The sequence below is a fragment of the Micropterus dolomieu genome, linkage group LG23 (assembly GCF_021292245.1).
Source record: "Micropterus dolomieu isolate WLL.071019.BEF.003 ecotype Adirondacks linkage group LG23, ASM2129224v1, whole genome shotgun sequence".
In the NCBI taxonomy this organism is placed as follows: Eukaryota; Metazoa; Chordata; class Actinopteri; order Centrarchiformes; family Centrarchidae; genus Micropterus; species Micropterus dolomieu.
In genome coordinates this window covers 23,858,331-23,867,633 of record NC_060172.1, presented here as the reverse complement: position 1 = coordinate 23,867,633, position 9,303 = coordinate 23,858,331, and the positions used below count along the sequence as shown (strand labels likewise).

General features: G+C 40.1%; 1 protein-coding gene and 1 long non-coding RNA gene across 5 annotated transcripts in view; one reads left to right on the top strand and one right to left on the bottom strand.

Moving 5' to 3' along the window:
* The window catches only part of klhl13 (kelch-like family member 13), a 69,224-nt gene that overhangs the window by 10,905 nt on the left and 49,016 nt on the right, over nt 1-9,303 (bottom strand). The gene's annotated exons all lie outside the window — the stretch shown is intronic.
* LOC123963268 lies at nt 6,285-7,779 on the top strand. The gene is made up of 3 exons (XR_006823145.1): nt 6,285-6,314; nt 6,750-6,957; nt 7,472-7,779. It is a non-coding gene; the product is annotated as an uncharacterized LOC123963268 (long non-coding RNA).

Genomic DNA, 9,303 nt, shown 5'->3' with positions numbered 1-9,303 from the left:
CTGCGCTCCCAGAATGCAGGGTTACTTGTGGTTCCTAGAGTCTCCAAAAGTAGACTAGGAGCCAGAGCGTTCAGCTATCAAGCTCCTCTCCTGTGGAACCAGGTTCCAGTTTGGGTTCAGGAGGAAGACACCATCTCCACATTTAAGAGTAGGCTTAAGACTTTCCTCTTTGATAAAGCTTATAGTTAGGGCTGGCTCAGGTGAGTCCTGAACCATCCCTTAGTTATGCTGCTATAGGCCTAGACTGACGGGGGACTTCCCATGATGCACTGAGCTCCTCTCTCCTCTACTTTCTCTCCCTCTGTATGCAACCTTATCCCATTATTGCATGTTACTAACACAACTTCTCCCCTTTCTGGTAGTCTTGTGCTTTCTCGTCCCTCTCCTCTCTCCTTCTATCACTTCCTGCAGGTGTTTCTGGCTCTGGAGCTGTGGAGTCTGGATCTGTGGTTGCGGGTCACCTGCTGCCCCCGTGTTCCTGCTCGACACCCTCTGCTGCAACAACTATTGTTACTAGTCCTATTGTTATTATTGTTACTATAATCATTAACATTACGATTGTTATCATTAACACTATTATAAATATCTGTACCATTTTTCATTTAGTCTATAGCAACATCACCTTTACTGTCTGTACCTCTGTGTGTGGATATTGTGTAGGCTGCCTCCCTCCCCTCTCTCTCTCCTTCCATCCCTCTCTTTTTCTCTCTGTTCCTCTCCTGCCCCCCCCCCTCCCCCCCCTTTTTATGAAAAGCGCTGTGAGATAACTGTTGTTGTGATTTGGCGCTATATAAATAAAATTGAATTGAATTCGATTAAAACCTTGAAAACCACAAATATCTTCAAAAGGTTTAATAAAGTAAAACACATAATTCTCTGACATTTGCAGGTGCTTCACTTTAGTTATTGTTCACTCCTGGTAAAACATTTTTTTATTTTCTGGAAGGAGGACTGAGAATGCAGGTGTTGTCCAGGGCCTGTGTTGTCTCTGAGGAGGAAATCATAAAGTATTTTTCCAAAAGCTTATAATCAGGGTCATCTTATATTCAGGCCAACACTCCATGATTACCATATGCCAGTTTGCTTTAGTAGGGAGCCTGTCATTTACCATGACATAAAGATATTTCTACCTATGCAAGGACTTTAACTCTTGATTAGGTGGATGGAGAGTTTGCCATGAATCAACCTGAATCATTTCCTCACAAATAGTTGAGAGAACATTAGCCTAGGTAGTCAAGAAGGCACAGGAGCCACTCCACTTCCCAAGGATCAGGAAAACCTGCAGGTGAAGCTGCTGGTGTCCTTCCACCGCTGCTCCATTGAGAGTGTGACAGAAGTGGACAGGAAAGCTCTTCAGAGGGTCATCAGTCCCGGTCACCTGCCCAGAAGATCACTGGCTACTCACTGCGTTCTTTGGAGGACTTAATCAGCCTTTGCTTCCTCGGTAAGGCAGCCAAAATACTGAAAGACCTATCCCACCCTGGACACCACCGGTTTGACTGCTTCCCTCTGGTAGACGCTTCAGGTCCATCAAATCACAGACAAACAGACCCAAGAACAGCTTCTACCCCAGAGCCAGACGAGAACTAAACTCTACCAAACACTGATGCTGACACATGTCTACATTCCTACAGCACCTTTGTACATATAAATTTCTAACTGCACTACTTGTATACAGAGCCACTGCAATTCAGCAAATGTGCAATATCTCAGGTATCTCACTGTTTGACATGTGTGAATGCACCGATCTATGATTCTACTAAATTCTGTTGTACTATGCGCAATGACGGTAAAGGAATGTTTTCTATTTAACAGGTGAAAAATCGAGAGGAATGTCTGTCATCTAAGGGACTCAGTAGACTGTTGCTCTGACTATAACTCTGCAGATTCCGAGACGGCTTTAGGTAAGAAATCCATGGAGTGATTTGATGGGCAATAGAGACATAATGGTAATTTTTCACCATGTAATAATCTCAAAGTATTTAATTTGTCCTTGACACACGTCTCCAATTGAAATGGAAGATTCCTATGCATAAATATGACCCCCCATACTGAGTACTACTACCCAGGAAAGTGTTTCAGGCCCTGTAGATGTTGTTATTAACACTGTGTCTAGTACTATTATTACTACTACTAGGCAGGCATTCAAACAGTACATCTATATGCACAATGACCAGTGAGCTATTTACCTGAAGTGAGAGAAAGAGAAGTAAAACAAAACCTGAACCACTAACACCTCCCTGTTGATTGTTTTATAGATAAGAAAAGGGCTTCCAATTACCTTATGCGGACAAGAATGTAGATGGTACGTGTGATAACATGACTCGTGAAAATGTGAACGCTGCTTTCTCTGGAACTGACTTTGTTTCCAGTCAGACTGCTGTTGGAATTAAGCCAGCTAAAATATTAATGTACATTTAGTAAGCTTTGAATATAGTATGACCAGTTTATGAATTCTGTAACATTACACTTTTGGTCAGACAAAAAGTGTCTGCGTGCACATTCGTGCAAGCAATCTTGCCTGAAATGAACTTTTAGTTGTTTATGTGGTAGTGTGATGTTGTTGTGCTATGGTGTGGACAGGACTCTGTACATTTCAGTTGTATATATTGTAGCACAGGGTTTTATTTTGAAGGACGCAGTTAATCTTTCCGCTATGATGTTTTTATTTTTTATATCAAGCATTAGTTAATGGTTTTAAAGCGGTTCTTTTCATGAATGCGTTTACGTTTATAATTACGTTTATTTCTTTCCTGTGAAATGTTTCACCACGGGAAGTATAGTTGACATTTTATTTGGTAACACACAATAATGGTGCAGGAATAAGCATTTGTTAAGACTTTAACTAATGTGTACATCATAATAAGTTAATGCATAAGTCACGAGGAATTAAATAATGTGGTAATGTTTAACACGTCATGTGTTAATAAGGAGTCATATATGATTTACTATTTATTAAATACGCAATTATGGATCAATTCCTATCTGATATCAGACATTAATTAATACCGCAAGTTCATGTGTTAATTAATTGTGTTAGTTAACTGAAAGAAGCTTATGATAAAAAATGTTAAAAGTTGTTAAAATAAATATTTGGCTCAGTGTGTTGTGTGGCTAAATGCTGGCAATACATGGAAACAAGCCAGTGACACTAGAGATATTTGAGCAGAACTTAGCCCATGAGCCAGGTTTGACATGTGTTTTTGGTTTTTTTGGGCTTTTTTGGCTTTTTTTTTGGCGTCTTTAAATGATCCTTTAAATAAAAGGATTTTGCAAACTGTAGTCATTAATTATACAAAGGTTGTTATGGAATGCAGTATTCTAACCCATCATTTAGTTTATTCAAATGTTTTATTGTATAATTATCTGTTACTGTATGAAAATAATGATTAGTATCTGTTTTCATTAATAATTAGCTAATCATTTGTGGATATATCATTATGTTATGAATTTACTTGGTGAGGCACATTACTATTAACACATTATTAAGTAGTGTCTATATGGTCACGGTTTTGGGGTGGGATGTTTGGGTTAAGTTGTGCTGCAGGCAAATATCAGAGTACTAAAATCTGAACGACTGACAGCCTCTACTGAATAGGCGATACCCGGCCGCTTGTTCTCCGCATTCCGTCTGTCTGGTGGGCCTACAGCGGCCCAGATCCGGTTGGTTGCAGATGGCTGAAAGTTAAAATCCATGGCTTCTACCTAATTTGTCAATTAACACATGAACTCGCGGTATTGATTAATCAGATAAGAATTGATCCATAATTGCAAATTTAATTAATAGTAAGTGATATGTGACTCCTTATTAACAACTGACATGTTAAACATTACCACATTAGGCTACACAGTTCCTTGTGACTTATGCATTAACTTCTTATGATTTATACATTAGTTAAAGTCTTAATAAACGCTTATTCCTGCACCATTATTGTAAAGTGTTACCTTTTATTTTGTTAACCGCACTTACCGCACTTCGGTTGACTTCTCTTCCTCTTGGTTTGGGGACTTCCTCTGGGAAGGTACGCCGTTCCGTTGCTCTCTCTATTTACATTTTATTTGGTTGTAAATAACAAAGTTAAGTCACTGAAACCCACCTGAAAAATGTCCTTGTTTACATTGTTACTCTTTTGAAGTTAATTTTACTAGCTTGTATGTTTAAACCTGCTAATGAAGGAGAAGTTTAGCAATCAGCATGTGCATGTTGTGAGGCTGTTTTGTGTGCTTCTGAGAGTGACTCTTAACCGGAATGAAGCATTTAGTGATTTCACTCATGATGTTATACAGGAGCTGAGAGCAGGTATGCCAGGGAAACTCTGAATGTTTTGTTTCTCCACAAACACAGGTACGTGGGTTTAGGCATGGTTCATGTCAGTTGTCATTTTTCTGATAGAATAAGGAAAGAGACATGATGAGCTAATTTAATTATGTGATTTGTATTTTACTTACACTATGTATTTTATTTATTGTTCTTTTTTTATTGTAACGCGATAAGCTCTCTTGGTTTGGGGACTTGGAGCTGAACGCGTGTACGTGAGGGAAACTATGTGAATGTTTTGTTTCTCCACAATCACAGAACTGTTGCTGCTATTGTAGCTGCTGGTAAATAAATTTCTCCAAGATAATCCTGACACGTGTGTCCTGGCTTTCTCTACAACACAACGCAGAGTCAGACCCACTACAAAATTTGTGCCGTTGTAACACCAAAATCTGTGACCTATCAGATTCTTTGACTACACCCAAACAACGATGTTTTCCTAACTATAACCAAGTACTTTTGGTACCTAAACCCAACCAAGTACTTTTGTTGTCTATCCCAACCAAACTACAACTGCTTCACATCGTCAACAAAGCCTCTAGGGCTTAACTTGCCATTTGGGTCACATAATCTGATCTGGTCAAAGATTTTGGTGTCACACCGTAACCCGGATGGGAGTGAGATTTAGGGGGGTGAGTGTGACGGAAGCCAGCTCTGCAGTGAGTAAACCTCACTCCCCAACACTTTCAGAGACCTACTGGTAACCGACGCTAGTGCCCATGGGTTTAAAGCTTGATTTATACAGCGTCCATTGTATTGACTTTTGCCAGCCGAGCAGGCTAACTTCTGGTTTAGCCCTCCGCTAACTTGAATGGGGGTAAAATTGTAAACGTGCGGCTGGTGTAGCCTTTCCAAATGTTACATCACATTCTCATAGTAAAACGAGTCATTTCGCTCGGGTTGTGACGGTCAAATATATTTTTCCACTGTATTGCAGCCGCCGTTTTGGCCGCTAGTAAAAGTTACTTCAAAGCACGGGCACTTCCTGTCGGCTCGGAGGCATTGCGAGGCTTCCCAGCTGACCAATCAAAGAGCTTACATGTAGTTACATTTTTGAGGAGGTGCACATCAGGCTACGCTGTAGGGTAGGGGGCTATGCAGAGGCTACCCCGTCAATTTGACGCAGAAGTAGTCAGTCCCGACTAATGTCACTGGCTACGGGGTTTAGTTCCCTCAATAGTGTGTCCAACTCCTGCACCCAAGGACACCGGTTCGAATCAGCCCCGTGCAATACATTTTCGAGAGCAGTCGCATGCTCTCTTTTTAATCTTCTTTTCAACTTTGTTTGTTGACTCTCTTATTAGCGCTACTGCGGGACCCCCAAATTATTTTTTAACCACCCGCAGCACAGTTAAAACCGCCGGCTCCTGCACAATTTGTATTGGGTCCCGTGGGATCCCAATCCCAATACAGCTCTCTACCGTGCAGTACGTTCTCGGGAACTGGTTCAGGGTTCGAGTTACGTGGGAGCTCAGCTCTCATAAGGAGGGTCTGAACTCTCGTGGAAGCAGTAAAATCATGCATCTGTGGGGGTCTCTAACATTAATTCGTTTATCAACAACCATTATTTTGAATCACTAATAATGTATTTTTCATTGTAATTATTACGTATTATTATTTACAATAAACAAGATAGCTATTTGTGCTATTTATAGACACTTCATTATGCTACATCTAAAATGAAGCCTCATAACAAGAAGCAAAGTTATCCTGATAGACAAGTTACAACTGTGTAATCTGGCTTTGAAAAATAGAAGTAACAAAAATAAAAGGGGTTCAAAGTTACTTACCTTTGCATTCCATCTGTTGTCCTTGGAACTGCTTCTGTGCCGAGCAAGCTAGCAGTTGTCTTAATCTGTCACCTAGCGTAATGATTAGCTTCAAGAATTAGCATAACTTAGTTTGTTCTTTTTTTTTTGACATTAGACAACTACAGTGACCTCTGAAAGAAGGAATTCATATAGGGTGAAGACATCTGGAACCAAACACTTAAGAGGTAGACAAAGCCATACAGTAGGTGGATGAAGTATGTGGAAGAGGTGGATGAAAGGCTATTGAAACAGGTTAAATTAATTCCCTTACTCATTAATTATATGCAGAAAACTTAAACTGACAAAACCTCTTTCTTCCTTCCTATTGTTCTGAGCTCACATGATCTCCTCATTAAAAAACAGTCAATAGGGAATTATTTTTTAAGAATTAAATGCTGAATTTGTTTTAAATTTTGCACAACTTCATATTTGCAACAAATTGTCCCTTCATTTCCATTAAGAGTGCGAGAGAATTGTGCCACATTTAAATGTAATCAGGGTTTACATTTCATCAGATTTCCCGGGGAATGTGTATGATTGTATTTTCATAACTGTGTTGTATAAAAAAAATATATGACCAATTTCAAACTAACTGATCACTATTATTTTTTATTTTGCAGGTCTCTTGTGGCAGGCTCTGATGTCAAAGTCCCTAAACGAAAGCTTTACTGTCTGCAAACTGCAAATCCTACATCAGGGACCTTCCTGTCCTTGTCTACTGCAGAGAAACACTGTCCCATTCAAGTTTGACGGGGAGGCCATCAGAGGCACACAAAGACGTGGAATCCAAGCCACAACTCGATAACATACACCTTTAAGCTATCATTGGTGAGTGCGTTTAAATATAGCGGAAATTTCATTAAAAAAATGTTTCTACACATTACTACTACAGTGCTTTTTACAAACTGACTGCAGTGATCCATGTTGGAGGTTACGGTGGTTGTTCAATTACTGTTACCTCCAACATGGAAGAAAAATGGTACCACTCAAACATTATGTGAAAAGCCTCTACTCTCTAAAAGTCGAATCTGGGATCACCAATTCAGATTTGTGAATGTCAAAAAAATTCTAATCTCACAACACTGCAAACAAAAAGGCCACTTTGATGATGCTCTTAAAACACTTACCCTTTTAAGGACATTTTCAGCTGTATGTAAATATAGCAGTTTTGCAGATTGCATTAGTGTTCAGAAACGTATCTGATGAAAATCAGGCTCAAGTTGAATTGCACATCCCTACATGCTCCTTTGACTGTTTTATTGTGTTAATTCTGGATGGTGAATTTGGGGTGGAAAAAAAATTCTAAATTAATGTTTTGTTTTGTTTGTGTCTGTGAACTCAGGCCATGCTCTGTCAAAGTTTCCTAACATCAGCATGCCCGATGTGAGACGAAGCATAAGAAAAAAAAAAAAACAAAGCTACTCCAAGCAAGCAACTGCAAGAAGACCATATGAACATGAACATTTGTTTTTGTGGTTCCTTTTAACATTTAACAGGGCAGAAACGAGGGAAGCACAACCTGTATGTGGGTAGCCAGTGACCTTAAATATTATGTTCAAACTGTGTGTTGTGCTTTGTTTGGACTGGAAGTGACATCCAACACAATATTTGTTTGAAAATTTTGATTTATAAAGAAAACAACTATTTTCACTCCTGAGTTTGTCTTTTATTTATGTATAGTCCACTGGTACTGTACATGTGAGTTAACGTCAAGTCTAGTTAAAGTACAGTTAAAGGTATATTTCAAGAAGAAATACTAATACCTAAATACAAACCTTGTAGTATACTTTAAAGTGCAAACATAATATATAAATAATAAACTAAAAGTGTGATGTTAAGTTCACTTAAAAATAACTTACAAGTATACTTGAAGTAAAAAACTATTGAACAAGTACTTGCTGCCAGGAGTGAAGATGAAAATGATATGGACAGTGAAAACTTGTTGGAGCGCAATACTAGTGGTGAAAACAGCACATCTGAATTTTCTGTGGTATGTAGTAAATGGTTTGGCAGACAGAGATATTTGCTGTGCCTAGATCACCTGGAAACTGCAGTGCATTGCCTAGTAAGCATTTTTTAGACTTTTTGTCCTTACATGATACTTTTAGTTTTTAACTTAAGTTTTACGTGGGTTAAGGATTTTAGTTATCTGACATGGATTTTAAGCTAGATGACTGTAAAAACACCATCAACGCTATTGACCACAACAAAGCTCCGGTGACTATGCTAAGACATCCGACGACTTTCAGAGGAACTCAAAGAGAAAGATTCCCTGCTGACTGGCTTTATGAATATGGCTTCAGTACAAGCCAAACAGATTGTTTCTCTTAGTGCAACTACTAACATCCAGGACACCGTGCTATGTGACCTGAAGGGTCCTGAAGGAGGCTGCGCTCAGACGCTCCGGAGGCCGTCTCTACCCTGCACCGTCGGCTAGCCCTTCTCTCAGGTCTGTTACTGCTACTCCAACACAACACTCGGCAGCTCACACACTCCATCCTCAGTCCGCACGCAGTGTTGAAGCAGATTCTGCTAAGTCCTGCTCTGAAACCATCTCCTCGTCCCCTTTTCTCCCCAACCACACTAATAATTGGTGACTCCATAACCAGAAACATCGGTTTCTTTAACGCTACCACTCACTGCTTCCCCGGTGCCACCACGGCTGTCATTTTAAATAAACTCCAGGACCTGATGCCGTCGCTCCCGTCCTCCATCACAAGAGTGATAGTCCATGTGGGAACAAATGACACAGCTCTTCAGCAGTCTGAGCTGACAAAATCAGATTTTAACCGTCTTTTTAAAGCAGTGCGGAAAGTCCGTTTTTATCTCTGGTCCCATTCCCACAGTCGGTCGCGGTGCTGGCCGCTTCAGTAGACTCCTTGGCCTCCACGACTGGCTCCAGTCCGCCTGCAGGGCTCACCGTGTGTTTTATGTGGATAATTTTAATATTTTCTGGCAAAGAATGTCTCTTTTTAAGACAGACGGACTTCACCCAAACAAACGGGGCTCAGAAATGTTAGCTGCTCACATACAGCATGTGGTGCGGTCCACACATGACTTACGTGAATGACTAATCATTCATGCAGCACACCTGGACACACCACCGCTCACTGAACAGATCTCTGCCTCACTGCCACAAACAACTGTCTCCACCTGCTGGCATGTAAAGCCGTC